Below are 27,915 nucleotides of genomic sequence, written 5' to 3'. Positions count from 1 at the left end.
TTTTTCATTTAATTTTTAGCTAAGTCTTTTGGAAAATTGCACGCCAAATTGACATTTTAAGTGTCCAGAAAGTGAAAAACAAAACAGCATTGTCCAATATTTACTTAGGTATTTCATAAACAGTTATCTTTATTTTCTATGACTTCCATGTCATGTTTACCCATCTACTGAGCCAAATACTCACTCTCTCTCTCTCTCTCTCTCTCTCTCTCTCTCTCTCTCTCTCTCTCCCCTTCTCTCCCTCCTGTTGTATTATCTGTGGATCAGATTCAGACCATGGGTGTCCTAGCAAAACTACCAAAAGTGCTAGTCATTGATGCCTTTAAGCCACCTGCATTCCCCAATTATTGCCCTCTCACCCGCTAACCCCAAGGTAAATAGCTCCTGTCAGCAAGCGTGAAGTTTGGAGATGCCAGGGGAGGAGTTACAGGCTTACCTGTCAATGAAAGCCTAGCTGTCCCCTCTGAAACACCATCCCAACTGTGAGTGGGTAATGATCCAGTTACAGTATTATTGGAAATAGTTTCTATATAGAGCTTTAGATAGTTATTTGGCAAAGACCGAGCATTTCTGCAAAGCTCAACTGGAAGAAAAGAAGCACTCACTCCTCTCATGGTCCTGTTCATTTCCGGGTCATTTAATTTTGTTGTTGCTTTAAAGTTTTTCTGGTTTTGTTCCTTTCCTGTGGGCAGAATACCAAAATATGTTCAATCCTCATCCCCAATACATACTCACATACACAAGAATAACTTTTCTTGGCAACCAAGCGAGTATCATTGGTTTCTGTGGGATAAAAGATCTATTGAACCAGAACATTTTAGAGTTAAAGCCGGGCCTCAAACTAATTCCATTTCAAGGATAGTCTATATCACTTAGAATGTTGAGATGACTATAGTTTTAGCAGGTATCCCACTTATTCCTTCTGGTCAATAACTGCTTGAAAAAGCAAGTTCTGTAATCATTTCTACGTCAAATCTCTCTCCAGTGAATGTATTTAAAATCTAATCCAACAGACGTTTACTAAACCTCCACTTTGTAGAAAGCGGCGTTCTAGGTACTCAGCAGGGAAACACAAAAAGAGAAAGCCGCGCCTTTTTGTTTGTGGTAATTAGCAATATTCCGTTAGCATTTGATATCATTTCAAACTGGAATGAAGTAGAACGGGTTTAAGAGTTTGTATCTTCACAGACGGAAGCAGAGGCCCTTAATAACGTCCGTGTGATAAAGGGGTACAAATCCTGTTATTGCTGTGAGTTATTTCCTAAATTTTCCTTGTCTACGTTGATTGATTTCGTGGGTCAATTGCCCAATTCTCCATTTCCCTACTTTTGTGTAGCAGAGCCAAGACGAAGGCTGGTCAGTCCACTTGGTGATGTGGTTTCATCACCAGACATCATTTATACCATCATGGAAGAGATAAGACGGGTCAAGGCTGTTGTCAACACGTCAACACGCAGCATCCTGTGCTTTCTTTCCCTCTATCGCTGTTTATCAGAGACACAATACTTCTCCACCGGAACCATCGGAAGGAATACGGACGATGCTTTGCAAACACACATCTGTGACTTGTCAGTTTTGAAGCCGATAGAACATGGACTTGCCAAAGGAATAAGTAGGTTGTCGTCGTTGCTCCAGCATTTCAGAAAGGTTTGAAAGGAATAAAAACCTCTAAGAAGCTTCTACATTCCATGGCGATGGAAGTAAAAATTAAAAATCTCTTGCATGGCAACCAACCCTGGCATTCCTGCTGGACTCCATAGAGATCTTAGGCAACTCAAAGCCAGAGACTATGCCCTCTACATATTTTATGTCTCCTTTGAGCCTCTGAAACAGTGCTCTGCACAGTGCATGTGCTTAACAAGCTGCATAAGTATAGAAGTTTTGTTTTGTTTTGTTTCTGTTTGTTCTACCCACTCTGGAGTCTCCATCTATCTTGCCTAAGAAATATGCTTAAATGCTAATAACTGACCACATTCTCCAGTAATAGGCCAGAGAATTTCTCAGATAGCAGAGTATTCTTAATGCAAGAAATTAGCTGAAAGCATCAAAATGGACATGGAATCACTTTAGGAATGCTTTAAGACCAAATTATTTATTCTATTTAAGATGGTGGCATGAAAATCTAGCTTCCCTACATATATTCCAGCAAAAATCTAAAAAAAAATCACTAGAATAAATTAAGATTAAAAATAGCATAAATAGAAAAAAAGCCCTCCATGTAATCCAGAGAAACACAATAAGATGCTCAGAAGCCTATTGTTGCTAAGAGAGGCGTTTCCTCAAGTAAGGCAGAAGCTAGTTCTGGGTACCAATATTCCATGGGTCTAGTAACGTATGGAAATTCTAAGTGTAAGCCATTGAAGGTATAAGCCAGCTTGAATACCAAAATAAGTTCTACGAATTGGGCCTGTAGTAAGATATTGGCCCTGGTCTCTGAGAACAGAAAGGTGAAATGGACCCAACACCCAGAGGTCATTGCTCATGAAAACAGTGCCCAACTGTGTACTCTTCAGAGTACTGGGAAAAACAGAAGGATACAGATCCAACTCAATGCCCATAGGGTTTTATAAGAAAGGTGAGAGTAGTGTGATCTCTGTCCTCTGATTAGGACTTGTCCCTATTGGGGATTGTGAAAGAAGAAGGAGACAGAGTTTGACTAAGTTTTACACAACATTAGACTTCCAGGAAATGGAGAAAAAGTCAGGAATTGAGGCCCCGGTCAGATTCCAGCTAGTTATCAGCTACCCAAATCTAAAATCTTAAAAGTAGTAGTATCTAGACCAGAAAGGGAATAGAATTATATAGGGCCAGCTCACCTTACTCAAAAGCGATCGAGATTTGCCGGACCCTGGCAAAAAGTTCCAATCTAGGAAGTGAAGCTGATAATATGGGTAATAAGAATATTACAGACACAATAAAGAAATCCTGTGGGTTAAGATAAGAAAAAGACACCAACCCAGAAAAGAGTGTAACAACACAGAAATACAACGAAGCCTCAGAGGAAAAAAATGGTTTAGCCAAAAAACTCTAAGAATGGCTGAGTGAAATGAAGCAAGGGCGAAGAGATGAAATTAGAATTTCTGTGCGCAAAAAAAAAAAGAAATGGAAGGAAAATGAATAGTTCAAAATAGAAGGAGGAAAACTTTATTGAATGAATGAGCTCCTTGAAAATAAGGATGAAACAAACAGAACTGGGTGACTCCAACAACAACAACAACAAAGAATGGAACATAGTCAAAACATTGGGGAAAAACAGAAGAAAGTCTTAGGCATCTACTATTTTAAAAAGCAGTTCTGGGAAATGGTCCTGGAGAAATAATTCAAGAATTATCAACTCCCTGTAAAATATCTATGACAAATTGCAAGAAATTATAAAAGAAAATAACATAGATCTACTAGAATCAGATGGAAAAGTGAAAAAAAAAGAAGAAACTGACAGTGACTGCCTGAAAGAAAACCTAAATTAAAGACACCCAGGAATCTCATAGCCAAAATCCAAAGATTCCAAGTAAAAGTAAAAATGGTACAGATACGAAAGAGCTCAGGTATCAAGGAATTACAATAAAGATCTCACAAGACTATGCTGCAACTACACTGAAGGAAAAAAAAATCTCCAAATATGTTATTCTCAAAGATTATAACCAAAAATAAATTGCCATGTAAGACTAAATATAATCCTAAATGTGGAAAAATGAACTGTCAGAGATGAGTAGAAACTTTGCAATATAAACACAGAAGTCAAGAGAAACCTAGAAAGGTAAATATATATGATAAATTGAAAGGGGCTAAATCATAATGAAATGTTCAAACTCTAAAGGGGAAAAGGTGATAAGAATTCCTTTCAGAATTCCACTGTCTTTAAAGATCAGACGGAGAGTTAAGAAAGACCAACATAAGGTCTGGGCTTAGTTTTGTTTTGTTTTGTTGGTTTATAAAATGTAAAGAAAAGGGAGAACGAAAAGAATGCATTAGGGAAGAAATGAGAAAGAGGGGAACTTGTTTCTCGTAATCTGAGTGAGCAAAAAGAAAGTGCGAACATTGAGGAAGAGGAGGAGACAAGCATATTATATGAATCTCACTCTTATCTGAACCAGGGGATTGAACACGCGCGTGCACACGCATGCACACACACACACGCGAATTTGGTGTAAAAATATATTAAAATACATCAAATTCAACAAGGAAACAGAGGCAGGGGACAAAGTGAAGATAAGAAGGAGAGGACAGTGCTGGTAGGAATAGAGACAAGTCCAACAAGCTTCAAGTTTGGATTGTGGATGCTGGAATATAAAGGAGAGAAAGAAAGCATAAGAAACAGTGATCTGGACGTAGGCTAGGTGAAGAAAGGAAGGCAGCAGAGGGGAACAGATCAATTCAACTATAGATTACTATGGTGAGCACCTTTTTTTTCTCTTTTAAGACCTCCTTTATCTTTAAGTTGCCTATAAAACAAGAGGGTAAAGGTGGTGCAGTGAGTAGAGCACTGGCCTTGGAGTCAGGAGGACCTGAGTTCAAATCTGGCCTCAGACACTTGACATACTAGCTGTGTGACCTTTGGCAAGTCACTTAACCCCAATTGCTCTGCCTTCCCCCCTCCAAAATAAAAAAAAAAACGAGAGGGTAGCAGAAAGGATTAGAAAACAGAATACAATATGTTTCTTATAAGAAACACACGAAAAATAAAGATTTATGCAGAGCTATAGAGAGATTGGGAAGAATTTATTTTGCCTCAGATGAATATTAAAGGCAGACATGGCAATCATGATCTCAGATGAAGAAAGGATAAAAATAGATATGATTGTAAGAGATAAGCAAGAATTATAATGCTTAAGGCATCATAGATAGTGAAATAATAGGGGTAGGGACTGAACCTGTGATTTCAATGGTATAGGGAACTCCTGGCAGAGAAATCTACTTTTCTCAATGAAGGTCAGCACCTTCTTAACATCTTGTAACCTTAGAGGTTTGCCTAGAGAACTGAGAGGTTAAGTGACTTTCCCAGGATCACATAGCCAATATTTGCCAGGTTGTGCTTGTCCTTCATTTTTGAAGAGGACCATGACATCAGGAAAATGATGACGTGATTTGTAGTTGACTTTGATTTGAGTAGGGAGGGCTGTGCGAGGACACCAGTCTCACTTTCTCCTCCAGAGCCATCTGGGTCCAGTGACCTGATATTCACCAGAATGACTAGAGATGACCCAGGATGCAATGGAGTCCCTGACCCTTTTAGACTAAGGCCTTTTCAAGTTCTCACTTTGAATAAGGTAACACCCATTCAGGGAACAGCCCTCTTTAAGAAGTGAGTGAAAGGATTAATTAGAAAATTAATTAGAAAAAAGAAGTAAACAAATACCAAATTGGGAGGGGAAGACCCTCAGGGTTGCCACTCAAAAGAGAAACAGTTACCATTGACATTCATTCTGAGCTAGGAGGGCCCAAAAATATAGACATTAAGTGGAGCTTGGGCAGAGAGCTATTGTGGTCCAATCTTTAAGCTTAAGAGTGAAATGGGTCAGAAAAGAGAGAGAGAGAGAGAGAGAGAGAGAGAGAGAGAGAGAGAGAGAGAGGAAGGAAGGAAGGAAAGAAAGAAAGAATAAAAGAAAGAAGAAAGAAAGAAAGAAAGAAAGAAAGAAAGAAAGAAAGAAAGAAAGAAAGAAAGAAAAAGAAAGAAAGAAAAAGAAATTAAGAAAGAAGGAAGGAAGGAAAGAAAAGAGGGAGGGAGGGAGGAAGGAAGGAAGGAAGAAAGAAAGACAGGAATCTATCCAGTAAAGTCCAAGTTAACTGTGGAGCTTTGGTCATCAAAATTTACCTTCTTTTAGGGAGGAGAAGAAGAGGGAGAGGTTGAGCTGAGTTAGCTGGTTGGGTCTCCATTCAGGCAGCTTGGACTATTTGGAGGCAGGACTTCAATCAGTTCTTCCTAGCTTTGAGGCCTGCTCTCTAGCCACTGTGCCTCTCATCTATATTTACTATACATATATACATGATGGCATAGCATCTAAGTACTTAAATAAAATATTGATCAAAATATGGGGAGAAATAAATAAATTAGGAAATAAATTTTTAAAAAATAAACAAAACTATAATAGTTAAAGATATCAGTGTGCCTCTACAAAAATTTTTTGAAAGATGAAAATAAAGAAGTTAAGGATGAAATAGAATCTTAGACAAATTAGGCATTATAAATCTCTGACAACCTTTGAATGAAAATAGAAAAAAAATCATATTTTAAATAATTATATATGTGTTACATATATATACAAATATATGCATATACATGCATGTGCATGTATGCATGTGCATATAGTCCCCTACTCCCTTGGGCACTGATTTTGTTCCAGAGCCTTCAAACCTCATGAACAAATGTAGAAAAGCAAAAATACTAAAGACACACTTTACCGACCACAATACAATAAAAAATAATGAATAAAGAGCATTTGAGGAAAGGATTCAAGCTTTAATTGAGACTAAGTAATATAATGGTATTGGGGCAGCTGGATAGTGCAGTGGATAGAGTGCTGGGCTGGAATTTGAAAGAATCCACTGATTGCCTCTTGAAAGAGATCCCAAAAGGAAAACTCCTAGGAATATTGTAGCTAAATTCCAGAGTTCTCAGGTCAAGGAGAAAACATTGCAAGCAGCCAGAAAAAAACCATTTGAGTATTGTGGCAACATAATCAGCATAACACAAGATCTAGCAGCTTCTACATTAAGGGATCGAAGGGCTTGGAATATGATATTCTGGAGGTCGAAAGAGCTAGGATTAAAACCAAGAATCACCTGCCCAGCAAAACTGAGTATCATGCTCCAAGGCAGAATATGGATTTTCATTAAAATACAGAACTTTGAAGCTTTCTCAGTGAAAAGACCAGAGCTGAATAGAAAATTTGACTTTCAAACACAAGAATCAAGAGAAGTATGAAAAGGTAAACAAGAAAGAGAAATCGTAAGGGACTTACTAAAGTTGAACTGTTTTGTTTACATTCCTACATGGAAAGATGATGTGTATAATTCATGAGACCTTTCTCATATTAGGGTAGTTGAAGGGAATATAAATACATATAGACAGAGGGCATAGGGTGAGTTGAATATGAAGGGATGATATCTAAAAAAATAAAATTAAGTTAAGGGATGAGAAAGGAATATATTGAGAGAGGGAGAAAGGGAGAGATAGAATGGGGTAAATTATCTCGCATAAAAGTGGCAAGAAAAATCAGTTCTGTTGGAAGGGAAGAGGGGGCAGGTGGGGGGAAATGAGTGAATCTTGCTCTCTTCAGATTGGACTTGAGGAGGGAATAACATACACACCAATTGGGTATCTTACCCCACAGGAAAGTAGGGGGAAGGGGATAAAAAGGGGGGGATGATAGAAGAGAGGGCAGATAGGGAAAGGAGGTAATCAAAAGCAAGGGAGAAAATTGAATAAAGGGGGATAGGATAGGAAAGAGCAAAATATAGTTAGTCTTTCACAACATGAGTATTGTGGAAGAGTTTTACATAATGATACATGTGTGGCCTATGTTGAATTGCTTGCCTTCTTAGGGAGGGTGGGTGGGGAGGGAAGAGGGGAGAGAATTTGGAACTCAAAGTTTTAAAATCAGATGCTCAGAAGAAAAAATGGTTTTTGCTTGCAACTGAGAAATAAGATATATAGGGAATGGGGCATAGAAATCTATCCTGCCCTACAAGAAAGTAAGGGGAAAGGGGATGGGGGGGGAATGGGGTTGACAGAAGGGAGAGCTGACTGGGGAACGGAGCAATCAGAATATATGCCATCTTGGAGTGGGGGGGAGGGTAGAAATGGGGAGAAAATTTGTAACTTAAAATCTTGTGGAATTCAACGTTGAAAACTAAAATATTAAATAAATAATAAAATAATTTTAAAAAAAAGAAAAAGAAACCATCTGCTGGGGAAGGAGCCACCCAGTGGGAAACCTCACAACTCAGAAGCATTTATTTTCATGTCTATACTTTTGGGGCCCAAATATTGGCCACTTTTTGCTAATTTAAAAAAGATGACAGATTTTTATAGGAGATCATTCCTTTATTGTAATATAATTTTATAGGGCATCTGTGATGGATAAGAAAAACAAATAAAGAAAATGAAACAAAAAAATAATAGTTCCTTCTTAGCCCCTCTTTCTTAACTCATACCATTCAGATGTCTTTCCCCACTATCTCGTCCTTCATCCCTGTCTCATATGAACAGGTAGTCCTTTTTGTCAAGGCAAACCCTTCTACATTACCCTTCATTTCATTTTATCCTACCTTCCTCAACAGATTGCCCCCTCTATCATCCCCATTCTCTCATTAATTTTCAAACTCTACTTGCTGCCCTGCCTCCACCAATCTTATAAAACCCTCACTTCCATTCCCACTAGCTACAGTCCTATATTGTTCCTGTCTTTCATGCATGAACCTCTTGAAAGTCTTCCACGATCAGTACATCCACTTCCTCTCCTCACTGCCTTTTCAGTTCTCTAGAATCGACTTCTAACCTCATCATTCAACTGAAATTGCTTTCTTCAAACCTATCAACAATATCTTATTGTCAAATCTAGTGGGCTGTTCCCAGTCTTCATCCTCGACTACTTCTGTAGTCTTTGGTACTGCCAATAATCCTCTTCTTGATTCTCTCTACTCTCTATGTTTTTGTAACACTGCTCTGTCTTGATTCTCCTCTGATGTCTGACTGCTCCTTCTCAGTCTCCTTTGCTGGATCTTCATCTAGGTTACACTCACTAGCCATGGGTGTCTTTCAAGTCTCTGTTCCAGGACCTCTTCTCTTCTCCCCTGTATACTATTTTGCTTGGTGATTTTATCAGCTTCCATGGATTCAATTATCATTTCTCTGAAGATTATTTTCAATTCTACTTATCAGCCTTAATTTCTTTCCTGATACCCAGTCTAATAACTTGAACTACTTAATAGGCATCTTGAACTGAATGACCTGTAGAAATCTTAAATGCACTATACTGAAACTAAACGCATTATCTTTCTACGCAAACCTTCTCTTTTTCCAAACTTCCCCATTATTGTCCAGGGCATCACCACCCTCCCAATCACCTAGGATCAAAGTCTTTGTGTCTTCTTCAATTCCTCAACCTCCAGTCACCCCATATATCCCATCTACTGCCCAAACCTGTCAATTCTACCTTCCCAGTGTCTCTCATCTACATCCCTTTTTCTCTTCTGACATAGTCATCACCTAGAGCAGGCTTTTGTTGCCTCATGCCTGAATAACAGCCTTTTGGCTTTCCAATCTCTCCCCACTTCATTCTATCCTCCACTCAGGTGCCAAAGTGATCTTCTAATGCACATGTCTGACTACGCTACTGTCCCGCAGTAGTTCCCTATTATGTCTAGGACCAAATATAAAATCTTCTGTTTGAGTTTTAAAGTCTTTCACAATCTGAGATCATATGACTGTTTTAGTCTTCTGACATTTGATTTCCTTCATGTACTGAACTATGACACGAACATGACGTTGAACTTCTTTCCATCCCTCACGCACAGCACTCCACCTTTCAACTTTGGGCATCTTCATTACTGTCCTCCATGTTTGGAATGCTTTCCCTCCTCACCTGTCTCTTAGCTTGCCTGGCTTCCTTCAAGTCTCAGCTCAAATCCTACTAAGAAGCCTTTCCCAGTACCCCCTTAATGGTAATGTTTTTCCTCTGAGGTTGCCTCCAACTTACCCTGTTTTGTACAGTTGTTTATTTTTTGACTCCTCCAATAAAATGTGAGCTCCATGAGGAAAAGCATTTTTTAAGAAATTTTCTTTGGATCTCCAGTGCTAAACACCCAGTACCTCAAACACAGGGAACAGATGTTTGTTCGTGTGACTTGACTCTTCACAGTGAAAGAATGCCTAGGGTTATATCCCCTCTTTGTAACTTCCCTATTGCTTCCCCCCCAAGCTCATAATCTAGTTGTCATCGTGACTCCTAGCTCTCTCACCTTCCATATCTAATTAGCTTCCAAGTTCTGTGGTTTCTACATTCGCACATCTTGAATCTGACTCCTTCTCTCCTCTGACACTGCCACCATCCTGGTACAGGGCTACATCACCTCACAACTAAACTATTGCCCTCGCCAGCTGGTTGGCTTCCCTAACTCAAGTCTCTACCTGCTTTATTCAATCCATCGACCTTCCTAAAATGCAGGTCATGACCACTTCATCCTTTATTCGATAAAGACCAACATTATTCCTTATTACCTTCAGGATCAAATGTAAAATCTTCTGTCTGGCTTTCATTACTCTTCATTCCCTGGCTCTTTCTCACACCATACTCCTTTTAATTCTCATGTCATACTTCTCTCCATGTACTCAGTGATCTAGTGATACTTTCCTCCTCGCTCTTCCTCGAACAAGGCACTCCATCTCCCGACTCCAGGCATTTTCATTGGCTATGATCCATACCTAGAACCCTCTTCTTACTCATTGCTGCCTCCTGGCTTCCCTGGCTTCCTTCAATTCTCAGCTTAAGTATCATCTTCTTCAAGAAGCATTTCACAGTCTTCATTAATCTTAATGTCCTGTATCGAATATTATCTCCAATTTACTCCATATATATCTTGTTTATACATATTTGTTTATATGTTATCTACTCATTAGATCATGAGTTCCTTAAAGCAAGGACTGGTTTTTTGGGCATTCTTTGTATCTCTACTGCTTAGCACAGGGCCTGGCACAGAGTAAGGACTTAAATGCTTGTTAGCTAGTGAAATAGGATAAGCACATTTGGGGAATCCTGGCATCAGTCATATTGTATATCCTTAATGAGTCAGTTAATAACTCAGGACAGAGAATGAATCTGTGAGGGGCTTAGGCTAGATGACATCTAGGGTTGCCTCCAATCATAATTCTATGATCAGAATTATATAAATCTATGACCTATATCCTAAAACTCCACATAGTTGCTGAGAGAAATTCATATTTTCTATACAAGCACTGAAAAACTGATTTAATTATGAGCTCCTCAAGAACAAGGAGGTTTTTTTTTTCTTTTGGTTTGCTTTTTTTTTTTTGCCTTTCTCTGTGTCCCCGGTTCTTAGCATAGTGCCTGACACATAGTAGACACTTAACAAATGCTTAACTGACTAATTGATCTAGACAGGTTGGTGGGGAGTAAAGGGACCTGGGTTCCAATTCCAGCTCTACCACTTACTATCTGTGCAACCTATGGCAAGTCATTTAATCAGTCAGTTTGAGTTATCTTTATCTGCAATTTAGGTGATGGTATTACTTGACCTCTTAAGTTCCTTCTAGATCTAAAAACTATCACCCCATCATCCCACCTATTCTTCCCAATCTTTCTTCTGTCAGTGACTTCAGATGCCTAACTTTTGGGAGGAGAGAAGAACAAATAAGGAGGAAAGGTAAAAGAAAATCGGACAGATGAGGAGGGTAAAACATCAGACGGAAAGGAAGTAACGAGTGTCTCTTCTCTGCAATGCTGTCTCCTCTCTGTAAATTCGAACTCTAAGTTTCCTTCCAGGTCCAAAACTGTAGCCCCATGATCATGGTCAAGAGTTCTCTTTGATACGCCGCGCCCACTCGGCCACAGGTGCTCAGACTGCTAGCAATTTCCTATAAGCAAAAAAAAGCACAAAAGCAACATTGAATGCACACACCATGTTAGTTAAATATGGCATTTAAATTTACTTCAAGGTTGTATAAGAAAAGGTTTTAAAAGTAGATTCACTGCTCTTTTAGAAATGTAAAAGTCATCCTGAGACTAAAAGTTAACATTATCTAAGTGACATTAACTCAAATTATACAACACCTTTCAACTAAGGTCAAGTATATGTAGTTAAGCCTCAAAGAAGAAATTTCCATAAAGTTATGAGAAAGTAGAAATTGGTAATTTATAAAAGAAGCCTGCAGGAACTAAAATTATAGTTTTTTTATGCTTCTGATGGAGAAGGAAGAATTTTTTCTGTGCAAAAGAAATTGTGAGGCTTTTGCTTTCAAAGGTACTGCAGCTTTAGAAATGATATTAAATTCAGAAAATATTTAAATACTTTCTTTTGTTATCAAATTCAGGTTTGACTTTGCCAATTTATTGAAATCCAATGTCTTGCTGAATCTGAAGGTTATCAACTAAACTAGCTTTGAGTTCTGCCCTTGTAAATAGAATTGGAGGGGAAAATTGGTCACAGAAAAAAAATAAATAAAGAAACCTGTAACTTTGAAAGAGCCACAGTATCTTACAGTTAGGCACAGTGCACTTTTTAGCAGGTTACAAACGAGAGACAATTTCAGATCAAAGGGTACGTTCAGAGGAAAATTATGAACAACCAGCAAAAAGGAGTATGAAATGTTAGGATGGCAGTTTCATGCCATCATGCACTCGGTTGATTGAAGTTTATTTCCTGATCCTTTGCCTTGCCCTCATCCCGCACCTCTTAATCCCATTTCCCAACATTCATTGTTCCCCCTTCACCTAATACTTTCTTCCTTCTTTTGTCCCCTTATGGCTCTCTTTTTTTTCACCTTCTATTCTCCTTCCCGAGAAATAGTTAGGGTTATAGAGTCACAGACTTCATGCTGGAGGGGAACTAAGAGGCTATCTAGTTCAGTCCCCTTATTTTATAGATGAGAAAAATGAGGCCCAGAGAAGTTAAGTGACTTGCCAAAGGTCATATATACATAAGCACCTGAGCCAGGATTTGAACCCAGGTCTTCTACCTTCAAATGCAAGCTCTTTCTGATACACTATGCCACTTTCATGATTTGTATTCTGAAAGGAGAATAATACAAAATTTCTGCTTTTTATTTTGTCTCCCCCAGCAAATGGAGAATGTTGAAGAGACCAATTGCAAGTACAATGAATATTTATCTAGTACCTACTGTATTCTGAACTCTATGTTTGGTGCTGAGGGAAAGAAAGATTTAACAAGACATAATCTCTGCCGTCATGGACTTTAAAAATGCTTATAATGCAGTCTTTTTCCCCACAATTCACTGAGTTTGTGCATATGACAAAATTAATCATAGTATGATCTGTCAGTCAATCAGCTAATAAATTACCAGAGAAATATGAACCAAGTGATTTCAATGGGGAGAAAATGACTATAGCATTTAATTTGGTACCCACATACAGGCATAGTCATTTTGTGTTTGGCATAGGTGAATACAAAAGATTAGTCACTTTGCCATTGTGGGGAACTCCATGCAGCGATTCATTGTACCCACAGAGAGCACAATTCGTTTATGACTTAATAAATAAAACCTAGTGAACTTCTTGAGGCATGTAGCTCATCAGTGACTTGCCCTGAGTTACACAGCCAGTAAGTTCCGGAGGTGATATTTCACCATGCTGCCTCCCTATGTATTTGGCATAGTTTTTAAAAATTATAACAAAGTCCCCAACAAAGTCAGCAACTGAACTTGGAGTCAGGAGACCTTGGCTTGAATACTGGCTCTCAAACTTCTTTGACCTTGGGCAGGACAGTTAACCTCTTCAAACCCCTCGTCTATAAAATGTTCTAAATGCTCTCTCTAAAGTAGATGGTCTTCTTCCCTAGTTGTAAATCAAATGTGCCATATTCTCCTGTATTCACGCCCATGTACATATGCACACTTTCTCAATTAACTCCTCACCCAATATAGTTACTTCTTTTCCTCTCCTAGAGGGAGAGCCTAGCAAAATTCTAGGGGCACTATAGGTATGTTTGATCAATGTTTCACAGAATCATGGAATCTCAGAGCTGAAACAAATGATCACATAAATCTTGCTTAAATACTGGTAATGAGGAAAAACATCCTCCCTCCTGAAACAGCCTACCCAATCCACTTTTGGACAGCTATAATGGTTAGCAAGTTGTTTGGGGGATTTTTCCCCTAACATCAAGCTTGAATGTGTCCTTTGAAGAGACCCAGAAACTCTTGACTAATTACCCCTTAGCCTCCAAGCTCTGTGACTAATTGACACTGAATCAGTCACCTTTTTGACTACCAAGTGGCCCCTGGCTCATTGATTTCATTTGATTTGATTATTCATAGGACATCTGAAGAACTTGTAATAATTTTGAAAGCTGATGACTTTTCCCCAAAATATTTCTAAAAAATGCCCATTTCCCATTCCCCTCCCTGTATATAATTATCCACTTTGGGTTGCCCTTGGGACTGAGTCAGCATCAAAGCAGTAGTATGTCAAAGGACCAGCTGTTCAATGTTGCATTTTCCCCATCTTGTTATGAGTCTCATCTTGTTTTCTGTTGTTGTAGTTTTTTAAATCATTTTTACGCAATTAATAAGGTCAATCAACAGAGAATAGCTCTTTATATTTGCTGGTAGTTAATAAAACAAAAAACTGGAGTCCTAATTAGCATAAAGGGAATTGAAGACTTGTTCCTATGTGGAATACTTATTACCAAGGTTAAGGGAAAGAATGCTTAACATTTAATTGGTTTATAGTCTTCTGAAGTTTGTCTTCAAGGTTATAAAATCTTATTCGTGAGCACAAAAACTAAATGTTAGCAGCTGTTTTATAGCTATGAGGGTTGAATTTCCTATTTTAATAAGACTGGGTTCTTTGGCATAGTGGATAGAGTATTAGATCTGGCATCAACCAGACCTGAGTTTTGCCTCAGTCACATTAGCTATGCGACCCTAAGCAAATATCTCAACCTCTCTGAGCCTCAGTTTCCTCATCTGTAAAATGAAGAACTTGGACTGAATGACCTCTATGGTCCACTCAACCACTGATCCTTATGGTCCTAAGTCAAATGGTTAAATGTTTCATTCTTAAAATATTTTGACTTTAAAAAGTTCTTTTGATTAATAGAATATGGAGCTGTCCTTGTCCTCAGCACAAATAATTGGAACGTTTTTGTTCTACTAAGTCTCTCTCTATGCTTAGACAAGTTGCTACTCAGCCAGTTTATGTTATATATTGTTATGTATTACATTATGGGAGACACGAAATATGTCTGGCTCTTCCAGAAACTCATAATTTGTCTTTGAGAAAGATACTAAGACTCTTGATGTCTTGGTTAACCCATAGGAAAATTAAGAAAATAAGTAAATAACTTCTGCTTAGAAAATGTTTAATCGACTAAATCTTATATTTAAACCTTGCTATGGTACTTCAAAAGGAAAGAATGCTTCCTCTCTCTGGGAACCACGTGATAAGTTGTTCTTCATCCCTAGATTTGCTTGGAGGGTCAAGGAGGGGTGGTACCTCCTTATCACGCCCCAATCATGGCATTTATAAGTATACAGGAGCTAAAGAAGGGGCTGAACTGGGTCATATAAGCTTGGGCCTTGAGCCTCAACTACTTTCTCTGTTTTGTGTTTCTTTCCTAAGCGTATGTGACCGGAAGGTAATCCTGAAAAAAAAAAATTGTAGTCTTAGAAGATGTTTCATGAGTTGAAGAAATCAGAGCTCCTGGGTCCCTCAGGCAGAGCTCACTGGCAGCAGGAGGAGTTTCCTCAAGAGAGAGAATGACCACCAGCAGGAAGAAGAGCTCAACCCTTGGCCTATTTGGACATAATACGAGGACATGGAGAGAATTGTTTGCACAGTGTCAAGCCAAGATGAAGCGTAAAATGCTGATTCAAAAGTCCCACAAATTAATTCATGTTTTGATGTTTCTGTCTGGACCTCCTGGAAAAGTATAATAATAGTTATAAATTACCACAACTTCTTTAAGTCTTTCTGCCACTATGCAGGTGAGAATGTCGTATTCAGCTTTGTGTGTGTATGTAGTTATAATAAATAGCTGTACTATACCTGATTTATGATATAGAATGAGGATCTTTCTAAGCCCACCATTTTGAGAAGTCCCTAGACACGATCCCAAACCTAAGCTATAGTTGATTGCCAACCTCCCTGCCTGCTCCCCACCTCTGGGGTGAAGGCCTAAAATGCCACAGACAATGAGACAAAAGAGCCTGACCCTTCCATAGGGATGAATACAACATTTTATGCTCGGGTTCAAAAAAATCAGCTTCTCAAGACAGGAAACACATTTTTAGAAGCTAGTCCAGAGTGGGGAGGAGGGGTCAGTGGACTTCAAATATCAGAAAGTGTTGTGAGATGGCTGTCCCCAAAAGTTGACATAGTCTTGGGTTGCATGAAGGGAACAGCTTTCGGGAATAAGAAGATTATAATGTTTCTGTCTGCTGTCCTAGTCGCACCACGTCTGGAGGGTTATGTTCGGTTCTTGGCTTCATGGAAGGAAGGAAGGAAGGAAGGAAGGAAGGAAGGAAGGAAGGAAGGAAAGAGAGAGAGAGAGAGAGAGAGAGAGAGAGAGAGAGAGAGATGAAGCATACGCCGTGTGCCAGGACTGTGCCAAGCATTGTGCCAATATTATTTCATTCTGTCTTTACAGACTGGGCTGGGGCAGAAATGACATCATTACCCTTATTCTATAGATGAGGAAACCAAAGTAGGTAGAGGTTAAGTGACCGGCCCAGGGTCACGTGACTAGCACCAATCTGAGAATTCAGGCCTTCCTGACTTCAGGACTACATTCTCTTCTGAGATCAGGTGATGGAATAGAGTTAGAGCAGGAAGATTTCTACAAGTCATCAAGTCTTAACCTTTTATCTGACAGAAGCAAAAGGAGGAATAAAGAATTGAAGCAATGTGCCTGAAGTCCCAAGGGATCTTTGTGAGGGACAAAGCTGAGATATAAAGCTAGGTTCTCGGACTCCAAGGTCAGCAGTTTTTCCACTGTTCTAGGGAGAACTAGGCTAGCGTTTACTACACAAGAGATGAAAGAAGAGGCTGAGGATACCAAAGAAAGAATTCCCATATGAAACACCGCCCAAGAATCATAGAACATTGGATTTGGAAGCCATCTTTGATATAATTTAGTCTAGTGGACTAGACGATAGACCGGTCAAATCTGTGCTATAAAATAAAGCCCCTTATTTTACAGAAAAGGAAACTGAGACCTTAAGAGGCAAGGTGACTAGTGAGCCCAGAGCCGGGCTAACTGCCTGGAGTACTTAAGGATGCAAAATTATCTGGACTTCTGTTTGTTTGTTTTAGATTTGAAACCAAAACAACCACAAAAATCTTTGACCAGCCAACATCTTTTTAATATGGTAACATATTCAGAGTATTGTTGGGTCCAAGGGTATTATTATTTTTGCACCTTTTACTGTGTAAGATTTTACCAAGCCACTAACCAATAAATGAGGGAGGGGTGTGAGAAAAATAAAGGAACAAATATTATTAATTGACATCGATGTGGCAGACGCCCTACTCAGTGCTTTATAAATATTCTGTTATTCGATCCTCACAACTATCTTGCGAAGTAGTTGCTATCATTATCCCCATTTTGCAGTTGAGTAAACTGAGGCATATAGACATTAAATTATTTATTCAGGGTCACATAGACAGTAAGTGGCTGAAGTGACATTTTAACTCAAGTCTTCTGGACTCCAGGCTCAGAAAGCCTGAAAGAGCTATCCACTGAGCCACCTAGCTACCTCTAATAGCTGTCAGACCTTGGCAAGTCACTTAACCTTTAAGAACTTTATCTTATCTATACTCATCTACAAAATGAGAGAATTCATTTCCCCACAAAGCAAATAGCTTTGAGTTTCATTGCTTTTAATTATTTTTGTTAATTTGTTAGATATGAAGTAGCACCTCGAATTCATTTTAATTTCCATTTCATTCTTTATTAATAAAAATGAGCATTTTTTCAGTTGACCATTGAGGTTTTTCATACATTACTTTTATGATGTGATAAAAGAGCAATATGCCCATCCTTTCTGGTAAGGGAAACAACACATTTCCTCCCCTTATGAGTATTTCCCTTCAAGTATTCTGTTCTGTTACTACTTTGTTGTTGAGTCATTTTTCATCTGACTCTGTGACCCCATGTGGGGTTGTCTTGGCAAAGATACTGGAATGGTTTGCCATTCCTTCTCTAGCTCATTTTACAGATGAGGAAACTGAAATAAACAGGGTTAAGTGACTTGCCCAGGGTCACACAGCTAGTAAGTGCCTGAGGCTGGATTTTGAACTTAGAAAGACGAGTCTTCCTGATTCCAGGCCTGGTACTCTACCCACTGCACCACCTAGATGCCTTCTATTACAACACTGCTACTCTTAACACCATCACTACCAACACCACGAGATATTTTCATGGCACTTTGTGGGCTGGGGAGAGATTTCATAGGCATTTTCTCATTTGATCCTTATCTCACAATATAATGAGGTAATCCAGATTATTATGCAGAGCAGTAGATTATATTTCCTAGAGATTAAGTGACTTGCCAAGATTACATATCTATTAATGGAACTGAAACTGTAGTCCAGATCTGAGTCCTGGCACAGTACACATTCAACCCTAATACATTGTTTGCTTTATCATCTACAGAATTTTACAAGGTCAGTAGGGGAGAAGTTTGAACTTGCTTACAGATGGGATAACTAAAGCCAAAAAACTTCCTTCCAGGTCACCGTGAGAGAATTTTCATGAGAAAAAAAGCAAATCTCTGACATTCTGATGTCCATTGAGCTCTAACATGTTATCATCTATGCTTTAAAGGAATATTTTCTAATATTTAAATATCTTAAGACATCTGAGATTACATTAGTAGAAATGTCATCTTTGCCATAACTTCCAGCAAACAAAAGTATTGAGAGACATACAAGCAAAAGAGTATCCTAAAATATTTCATGAGAGTAGGAGCAGAATTATCTAACAAGAACAAAACAGAATGCTACTGATTAATGATGAAAAAAATCCAAGGAGAAACTACAGGAAGTACATTTTGCCAGCCCAGTTCCCCTCTAAATATTGCTAGTAAGAATAACGTTTAGGTTCAAAACAGAACAAAAAGTACTTTCCCCTATAGCCACCAAATGCTAATTGCACAGAAGACTATCAAGAATAGTGAAGAATAAATCCATTTATCCAAGCAAACAGCAAAAAGGAATTGGTAAATTATACCACTTTTAGGATATACTAGAAGATACATACAAATAAAGAGATATATCAACTCAAACTAAGAGAAACCCTGATCTCCCTCTCTCTTCTGATTTCTAATTCACCAAAGAGAAATTCCCTGAAATCTCTACAGAGGCACCAGGACAACCTAGATGTCTTGGCTTTCTGAAGCCTTTCTCTCTCCACATATCTGTAGTTGGTCCTTGAGAAAGTCTAACACCTCTCTTGAAAAAAGACTGACTCCTCTTCCAATTGCCTCAATGCCCCTTCTACTCACGTCATTCCCAGTGTTATTTCCACTAATTCAGAGTCATACAGGTGTGTTACACATGTACTTGGCTACTACAATACAGAGAAAGGAAGATCTAGAAAGGGACGGGGAGTGGAGAAAGAGGTTAAATATAAAGTAAAGTAGAAACCAGGGATGAAAATAAAAACAATATTCACATAACATCTGATACTTTAATAAATTCTCAATATACGTGTATTTGCTCTTCAAGTATAAGTATATGCATATTATGCGTGTATATGTGTGTGTATATTTGTGTGCATGTATGCGTGTGTGTATGTGTCTCTATGTGTGAATTCATTTCAAATGCCTGATCTAATAGTGACTCTTCCCCACCACAAGTGATAGAGGAACTTTAGCCACCCCTTAGTAGTGGGGCACCAAAACGAAAAATCGACAAGTAATACAATGAAATTTCTAAAAGCTCCTTCACGAAATGTATTCTTCTCTTTAACTACCAGTCAGAGTTACATACGTACAGATATCTTTAAAGAGCAAGCAAAGGTCAGCAAGAAAGATCAAGAATCCAATGTATTAGTGACCCTGGTATTCTTCTGTTATGGATTCTAATCACTTTTACACTTTTTTAAAGCAAACTTTGGGGCTTTCAGTGAATAAGAATTTAGCCTTTAATTTCTGTCTGACACGGGGAAATAGGACATTGGGAGATAGAATTCCGCAGGTCTCTAGAATTGCCAGGCTCAGGAGAGATGTGCATGGGTGCAGAGAATTGAACAAGAAGCTCCCATACCTGGAGTTTGGAACTGGGCACTGGTTATAAGCAGGTCAAGTAAAGTTTTTCACTTTGACTTAGTGAGGAGATGAAGGGAGTGCTGGGTACTTCAGCACTTGCAGCTGATACCAGATCAGGCAATTAAGTTATGGGGATGCCACCTGAGGTTAAGACAGGAGACACCCTGGCTGCTTGGTTCTGCTCAGATGGATTCTGATGGTGCTTTTCCCCCTTCCCCTCATTTTGTCTTCTCTCCTTCCCATTCCCAGGGAAAATGAGTTTTGTTCTAAAATTCTTATGTTCTTTAAGGGCATATTTATACCTTATGCTTTAATTAGTACCAATGCCAACTGGATTAGAGACTAATTATAATGTCTCCTTCTTATACATTTCATTATTTCTGAATAAGGGACAGAGAAGAGTGGGGAAGTGGGTGGCAGAATATAGGGGAGAGAGATAACGAGGCAGAGAAAAAGGGCCTACTCTGTTTGAATGTCAGAACGGATAGAATTCTTTTCCCCCTTGACTGGTGGCTCAAGAGCCAAATGAGACAGAATCTTATTGATGTCGATTTCCTATTTTTATAAAATTCTCCAAGTGGGATGAACTTATATCCGATTCTTCTTCCATTCAAGCTAAAAATAGCTGCTTTAAGTGGTTAGATGAGACCACATGGACATTGCTGAGTCATGCTGCCCTCCCCATTGTTTTTCCATCCATGTGTAGAGAATTATCTTCGAGGTGCTGGAAGTGAGGACAGTGGCTACACAGAAGGTTCCCTCTTGGCAGGAAGAGAATTGGAGTGGCTGGATAGGGACAGCTAGGACTACATTCTAAAGGTTGAGGCCAACTAAATGCGAGTATCAAGACTTCTCTTTACCTTCAACCAAGTAAACCTCCAAACAGTTATACACACTAAGTCATAATAAATTAGAATTTTGTACTTCATGTTTTGCTCCTTATGCGTGAAATCGAGGCATTGTATCTCAAGGTAACAAATATGTTTTTTCCTTCACAATAGATCTAACAAATTCAAATCAAGAATTTGAATTGTTAAGTTTTATTTCACATGTTAGCCTCTCTTCAGTAGTTAGATATCACAAACCTTTTTCTAATGAAGTCAAATCCTTATTGGATGCAGTGGAACTACTATATATTGAGTATGTGGAATGATAATTCCTTATATCTATGTGGAGTTTTCAAAGTCATTTTCACATTGATTATTTTTTAATTAATTAATTAATTTTTTGTTCTCAACATTCACCTCCATGAGATTCAGAGTTCTAAATTTTCTCCCCTTCCCTCACCTCCCTTCTCCTCAAGACAGCATGCAATATGATAAAGGCTCTACATATACATTCACATTAACCATATTTTTCTGTTAGTTGTGTTGTAAAGAAGAGCTAGAACCAATAGGAGGAACCACAAGAAAGAGACAAAAAAGAGAGAGAGCAAATAGTAGGCATCGATCTGCATTCAGACTCCATAGTTCTTTTTCTGGATGTTTCACATTGATTAGTGTAACTGATCCTCACGACGGCCATGTAAGCAAGGTGAAGCAGGTGTTTTGATTTCTGTTTTAAGAAGAAGAAACTTTGTAAAACCTGAAAGTTAAGTGACCTTGTAAAAGGGCATGGTAAGCTACCTCAATAATACCACCTCAACAAGAGCTGACACATGCAAAAGAGATTATGATCCTGTAATCACACTTTCTCATTTGACGACTCAGATCAGTCAAGCGACAGCAAAAGTCCTTTGCTTTCACCATCAAAAAGCCAGAGTAAATGGATATCTTTCTCCTGAACTCACTAATGTTAAATCACTGTTGTCCAACAAGTAGGTGATCTCAAGCCAAGCTGATTATATATATATATATATATATAGCTGAATTTCATTTTATGGTCATGATGTCAGCTGAGCCATATGATTGAATTTACAGTCTTGTGCTCACTCCAGGGCTATCTATTATCCAGTATGTCTTATTTAATTTCCAGTATCAGGCAGGCAAATTGACCATGTATACTTGCTTGTGTCAGTAGCTAATTTTAGATAGCTAATCTAATTGGAAATGTTATGCTCCTTTAGCTTGTCATGTAGAAATTCACATTTTCTGATTAATGTGATTCATTTATATTAGATTTGACTTGACAGAATGACAACATGTAATATAGAAGGCAAGGATGACAGGGTCCTCTATCTCCTCCTCAGTCACACTCTTTATAAATGATCTATTCAAGGCTATAGCCTACAATGTCTTATCTATAATGTGATGAATTTTGAACTCCATCACAAAGTCTGATGTGATTTTCTTAGTGTATCCTCATAGGTGGTGTTAGCCTTGTCAGAGAGGTGACCATTTTGCCTATGGTACCTCATTAATATCACTCCTCTGTAAGTGACTACAACTGTATAAGCTACAGTACTGCAAAGCAAATTGATTTGTTTTTTTTTTTTCAAAAAGCACTTCCGGGTAGAAAAGCTTTGAAATTATTTTCTTAAAAATTTTTATGTTTATGAAGTTCTAATAAATAGGAATTAAAATGAGTGAAAGAAACAATACAATGGGAATGTAATGATCACACTGATACTAGCTAGCTGTGTGACTGGGGTAAACCACTTAATCTTTTTATGGCTCACATAGTGGCTGGTGCTGTTTTCTAACCTGTAAAACAGTCATGATAATATCTACACTACCAACTCCATGGTTTATTGGGAGCAAAGAACAAATGGTAGATGAGTGGATATAGTAGGCATGGGGAGGAGTGGGATATCTACGGGTAAAATAAATGGGGACTAGCATCAGAAAAAGGTCATATTTATCAAATTTATGATTTGTGATTGTGAAAGATAAGTACATTTTAAATTAATTTATTTATTTTTAATTTTCAACATTCACTTCCATTAGATTTTGAGTTTTAAATTTTCTTTCCCTCTCTCCCCTTCCCTCTCCCCCAGTTGGCATGCAATCTGATATGGGCTGTACATATACATTCATATTTAACATGTTTCCACATTAGTCATGCTGTAAAGAAGAATTAGAACCAATGGGAAGAACCATGAGAAAGAAGAAAAAAAAAAACAAAAATAAAAAAAAGGAAAGAGAAAATAGGATGCTTCAATCTGCATTGACTCCATAGTTCTTTCTCTGGATGTGGATGGCATTTTCTGTCAACAAGCACATTTAAATTATAAAAATGATGACTTCTACACAAGCTTGCATCCTGTCCTCCATATTCACAGCCATCCCAGTGTCATGGACCAGAGTAAAGCGAGATGCAGTTCAGTTAATAGCTTCAAGTAGTTTGAAAAGCTAACCTGAGTTTGAAAGGTGGACTTTTTTCTGAGTCGTCACAAAGGGCAGAGAAACATCTTTGGAATGGGGAAAGGAGAAGAGATAGCTGAAAATCTTTTGGGTTGGAATGGGGATGGGTATCCACTACATTAGAAATTCTACATATCAAAAATAAATAAATAAACCCTACATATCCTTCATGGGGACAGTGTGCTAAGCCAGGCTTGGCTCAGACCTGTCTGGTGATACAGGTTCAGGATTGGAACAAAATGAGATATTCCTATACATGCAACAGTTAATGGAAGGAGGTTTATTTAACAACAGCCTTGAAAGGATATTCAGCGAGGACACAGAATTGGGTCAGTCAAGGGTGGCTTCCCTGCCTCTGAATCTGCCATGGTAGCTGATCAGAAGCCTGTGTCAAGCCTTAGAGAACTCTTACACTTTGGTACTTGGGCAATAAGGAAGCTACATCAACAGTCTGGGCCTCGTTCCTCCCAGAGTAATTAATTCTCAGGGATAATTTCATTTCTTTTCAGGGAAAAACCATCCTACTCTTCATGGGATAGATATTATTCTTACCACATTGCAAACCTTGGTGGCAAGTTCTAAAGGTGTTCTAGAGCTGAGGTGTCAAAAACACTGACCTGGGCCATGGGCAGTCCACCACGCTTCCAAGTACAGCCTGAACCAGATGGAAATGTAGCTGCCCATGTTCACTCTGCTGGGGCCTACACCACTGCATACTCTGCTTCTGGGGCCCACAAAGGTGTCCACTCTTCCAAGCCCAAGGGCTGCTCCCTTTTTCACCTGTCTGAGCATTGCCCTCTGTGCTTTGCCCTCTGTCTCAGGCACTACCATTACTACCTGCGCTGGCCCAAGTAGTGCCTTTGCCCTCCTGTGCTGGGGCCCAAGGTTCCTGCTGTCTCGGTGTCCCAGGCCAAGCTCCCATCCTGCCCCCTGTGCCTCTGGCAAATGCTGTCCCTACGCCAGGTTTGAGCACTACCATGGGTGCTGCGACTGCTCCATGATACCGGGGCTTGGGCTACTGCTGTCCTACCCCATGCAAGGCCTAGACTTTTAAACACACGAAGATCCATCTCAATATTGTTATTTACTCACCTACGCTCAGAGAAAGAAAAAGATGGTTGGTCTAGAATAGCACACATGGTCATCAAAGAAGTCTTTGTGCACCTCTGCCTCGCTTAAATCCAATTCACTTGCAAGTCAAGAGATCACCCTCCCGAGGTCATTTGTCCTCTTGGAGAACAAAGGATGAACAACATGAAGAGAGTTACAGCTCACAGTTCTAGAGTAAAATAAGAAGTGATTTCCCCCTTTAAACTGCCTCAATTGTCCTCAACGAAGCAAATGGGAGTACATTTGGCATAATTGTTCATATCCCCAAATCAGGAGAGAGACTTAAGCATAGTTTTTCCAAGGGCTTCTCCCAGTGCTTTTACATAAAGATTCCTAATGGACTTCTAAATGCCATACAAAAAGTCCCAGCAGTTTATTCAGCGCTGTTCTTAGGTAATTCCCGTACCATATCTGTGTGGGCCTGGACATCACTGTCACCTCCAAATATTAAAGTTATGTAAATTTAATAAATGACAATTTTTTAACATTTATCATCTTTAGGGACTAGTTCTCAAAAATGCAGAATGTATTCACCTTTCTCTCTAGCTGCTCGATGCTCATAATTTGCCTTATTATCCCTACCAAGTCATGGGGCCCCCTTGTAGTATGCCTCCGGAGTTAGAAGCAACCCCAGAGGAACAACACTCACTTTCAGGGCCTCTGATCCCCTGGGATCCCTGTTCCTTCAAAGTGAACTTCCCTCACTTTAATCAGGAGATCATTCTGACCCAATCCCTCTGACTAAGGCCAAATATTGTGTGCTAAGCCTAACACAAGTGGGTGTGATGATTCAGGTTTGGGATCAAGATGATATGAGACATTTGTAGACCCTCTGACAAATATCAAAAGGATGTTTACTTAATCAGTAGCATGGCGATATTCAGCAAGATAGAGCACTGACTCAGCTGGGACCCACTTCCCTCCCTCTGCATTCTCTGTGATTCAGTGAGATCTCCTATTCTGCCTTCGGTACTTCGGGAACCAAGAAGCTACATCAATGGTTTGAGCCTTACTCTCCCAGCCCACTTAAATCTTGAGGGCCATTTAATTACCTTTTAAGGAAAAACAAGGATGGTGAAGATGGTACCTCTACCACACACAGGAAGGATGGGGATAATATTCATGGATATATAAAGAGATAGGTAATAGCCATAGTCTTTACAGCTAGGTTGTATGGTAGACTGGAATAGGAATTGGGCTCAGAATCCAAAGATCTGGACCTAATACTTACTAGCTATGGGGTCCTGTGTGAATCACTTAGTCTTTCTGGGCCACAGGATTGAGAGGAGGTTGTTTTATTTTCCCTTAAAATTGTAAAATAAAGATAATCAGAACTGTATTACCAGCTTAACAGCATTATTGCTAAGTAAGCACTTTGTAAACCTGAAAATGTCATATAAATGTCAGTTATTTAAAGGTTTGGCATGTGCAAATAGAAGCTAATCTGAGAAAATCTTGGTCACACAATGATGAAATGTTTCTTTCTTAAGGGACAATTTCCTAAGACCAAGTCCATAGCATCAAAAAACAAGTAGAAAAACTAAGGCAATAATCTAAGTCGGGCAGGCCAAAAACCCAATTTCGCCATAATTATCGCAATTTTCCATTTTACTTTACTCTTGAATAACTGACTTTGCAATGCTTAATGGAGCCCCAAAGAAACTCACCAATGGGTATTCTAGGAAATTTACTTGCCTTGGGGTTAGTATTTGGAAATTCTAATGTGTTTCATTTCTTAACATTATTGTTTCTTTAAAATTATACATTCCCACAATTGTATATGACTACTACCTTTTTTAATTGCATGAAATGGTAAGGAATTTACTATTGGACTACTGGCAAGTTAATTGAGTGAATTCTGCTGGGTGCTTATTGATACAGGAAATAGGAAAGTATTCACTGTCAAGGATTGCCATCATGAACGGTAGGCAGTGAGGTGGCACAGTAAAATGGGTGGGGGGCAGAGAGGGCTGGTTGTGAGGTCATTGCATGGGGTGTGTAGGAGACAGAGGGATTTTACCATCTAGCCTACCTGCCTGAGGGTCCATAACCAGGTACAGCTAGGGAGGAGCTGCAGTGGGAAGAGGCCAATAGGAGCCGTGTCAAAGGGGGCTGGTGTCACCGGATGGAGACAAACTCAGAACTGACTGGGGAAGGGAAGGGAAGGATGAAGGGGAGTGAAGGCCACACACATTCCCACCTTCAACTGATTTATCACTTTGCAGTCAAGCCATATCACCCAGGATCATTCCACCTTCCCCCAGAGAGGCACCTCCACTTTGGAGTCCATGGTGAAAGGGTTTGATAGGAGCACTAATGTAAAATATTTGCTGTGATGAAGTCATAAATCATTTGAAATACTGATGTAAGATGCATCTTGAAGCTAGATTGAAAATTCAAAAATAGACAATAAAACTTTAGATTGGTAAGGCCAGTAAGATCATACAACCTGCTCCATTCCTTCTAAATAGTACAACCCAAAAGCTAGGGATAAGGGGCAGTTAGGTGGTACAGTGAATAGGGCACAGGCTCTGGAGTCAGGAGGACCTGAGTTCAAATGCAGCCTCAGACACATATTAGCTGTGTAACCCTGGGCAAGTCACTTAACCTCAACTGCCACAAAAAAAACAAACAAACAAACAAACAAACAAAAAAAAGATAAGCATAGGATTCTTTCAATGTTTCCACAAAGAAGATATCTAAAATGCACCTGAGAAACAAATCCCAGAGTATTCTTAGGAATTCCATCTTACTACACAAAAAAATTTCTCTAAAATGTTCCTTTGACCCATCCTTTCCTTTCAGAGGCAGCCAGGTGTTATAGTAGAGCACTGGGCCTGGAATTAGGAAGAACTGAGTTCAAATCTGACTCCAGACCCTTACTGGATGTGCAATCCTGGGCAAGTCAGTTCACCTTTGCCTCAGTTTCCTCATGTCTAAAATGGGAGGTCATGGTAGCACCTACCTCACCAGGTTGTTTTGAGGATCAAATAAAATAATATTTATAAAGTGCTTAGCACAGGGTTTGGCACATAGCAGACACTCAAAAAATGTTTATTCCTGTCCTCTCTCTTCTAATCACATCGTCACCTACCTTGTTTGAACATTCAGTACATTTGGAGCTTTACTACAATAGCCTTCAGGCTGCCCTCCTACACTCCAGTGTTCTCTGTAAAAATAAATGATGAATACCACTGCAGACTGTTCTTCCTCATGAAATGCTCCCGTTCTATCAATCCCCGGCTCAAAAATCGTTAGTAGTACCTGCTTCCCCATCATCCCCTGGGCCCGCCCTGTATCTAATTCCCTACTAATCCCCAACGTATTACCTGCCTCTCTGGTCAGACCAGTCACTTCATCGTTCCATGAATTTGGCATGTTCCCGTGTCTGTTCATATCATTCCTGTTGGAATTTCCTTTTTACTTCCTTCTGCCTACTGAAATATTACCTCTCCTTCAAAGTCACCCTGAGGCTCACTTTATCCATGAACCCTGCCTTAATTTCTCCAGTCTCTATTGATAGCCTCTCTTGTGAAC

Source organism: Trichosurus vulpecula, chromosome 2 (genome assembly GCF_011100635.1).
Source record: "Trichosurus vulpecula isolate mTriVul1 chromosome 2, mTriVul1.pri, whole genome shotgun sequence".
In the NCBI taxonomy this organism is placed as follows: Eukaryota; Metazoa; Chordata; class Mammalia; order Diprotodontia; family Phalangeridae; genus Trichosurus; species Trichosurus vulpecula.
Note: the sequence above shows the minus strand (reverse complement) of the source record.